This window comes from Galeopterus variegatus, unplaced genomic scaffold (assembly GCF_000696425.1).
Source record: "Galeopterus variegatus unplaced genomic scaffold, G_variegatus-3.0.2 Scaffold226, whole genome shotgun sequence".
Classification (NCBI taxonomy): Eukaryota; Metazoa; Chordata; class Mammalia; order Dermoptera; family Cynocephalidae; genus Galeopterus; species Galeopterus variegatus.
In genome coordinates this window covers 836,408-838,081 of record NW_007726337.1, presented here as the reverse complement: position 1 = coordinate 838,081, position 1,674 = coordinate 836,408, and positions in this window count along the sequence as shown.

Here is a 1,674-nt window from a genome sequence, read left to right as displayed (position 1 = left end):
CATTTTATAAAGCTTTTTTTTTTTTTTTTTGCCCAACTCATCTGGTACCATGATGATACCTAATCTGTGGCCTTTGGGCTTGACAATCGGTAATATAATCCCACAATGTGAATATCAATAGAATACTTGATCCTAAAGAATTCATAATAGAGTACGGAGGATTAAAAAGAAATTATCATAGGGTTTTCTCAAAGGCTTGAAAGCATAGTTATCTTTTGATATATGAAAAATGAAACTTTGTGCCAAGAAAACCCTCCTGAATGCAAAATTATGATTTATGTTCCCTGTTACTGACATTTCTAAATCTTATCTTCTAATGTCTGGAAGTCATGTCTTCCAAAAAATCTTTACTGAGATCTTACAAACACATTGCCAGAGAATGTCTAATAATGGAGTTTTCTGAAGCATGTGAGGCACAGGCACTCAAGCTGGTGACTGGGTGATGGGGAGTGTGATTGGGAAGAAGAAAGAGTAGGAGAGCTTCTCGTGATCATGGATGTCTTTTTGAAGCAGGTGCACCTGGGTTTGGAATGCTGGATATTAAGGGAAGCTGCTTTGCTGTTTTCTCCTTACATATGCATTCATTCTCTGAGCTAAAGTTTTTCATTTATGTCTGTTGTTTTTTGTACCAAAATAATACTTAAAAATATATATATCTTCATTTTTTTCAATTTTATTCACATATATTTTTGTGGGGTACAGTGTGTTGTTTCAATATATGGGTATTCTGTACAATGATTCGCTTAGGGTAGACATCATAGTTTGTACCCATTAGTCTACCTCTTCCCCTTCCCCCACATCTCTCCCCATCCCAGCCTCTGGTAATCATTATTCTACTCTCTACTTCTATCCCTAAATGCCCATCAATGGATTAAAAAAAACTGTGGTATATATACACAATGGAATGCTATTCATCTATAAAAAGAAATTATATACTATCATTTGCAGCAACACAAATGGAACTGGAAACCATCACATTAAGTGAAATAAGTCAGGCATAGAAAGACAAATACCACATGATACTACTCATATGAGGAATCTAAAAAAATGAAAAAAGTGGTCCTCAAAAAGTATATATATTTTAAAAATAACTTTAGATTTATAGAAAGTTGCAAAGATAATAAAGTTTCATATATTCCTCAGATTTTTGAAAAGTTAATGGTTTATATAACCATAGTGTATTTATGCTAACTCAGAAATTGACAGTGGTACAGAATTATTAACTTAACTCCAGACATTCATCATACGTACTAACGTCATTTTTTCTATTCCAGGATCTAATCCAGGATACCACATTCCATTTACTCTCAGGTGTGTTTCTTATTTATTGCTGAATAACAAATTACCGTTTAGCTTATTTGCTCAAAGCCACACATATATTACTCACAGATTCTCTGGATCCGATGACTCAGGCTGAGGTCTTAACTGAAGGCTCACCTGGGAAGAACCTCCTTCTGAGGTCATGTGATTGTTGATAAAATTCAGTTCCTATTCAGGTTGAGATGACTTCAGTGGGGAATTATTCCAAACCTTTAAAAATTAATAAAAATCCTCTAAAACCTCCTTTTTCATGAAATTCAGGTTGAGATGACTTCAGTGGGGAATTATTCCAAACCTTTAAAAATTAATAAAAATCCTTTAAAACCTCCTTTTTCATGAAAAAAAAAAAAAAAA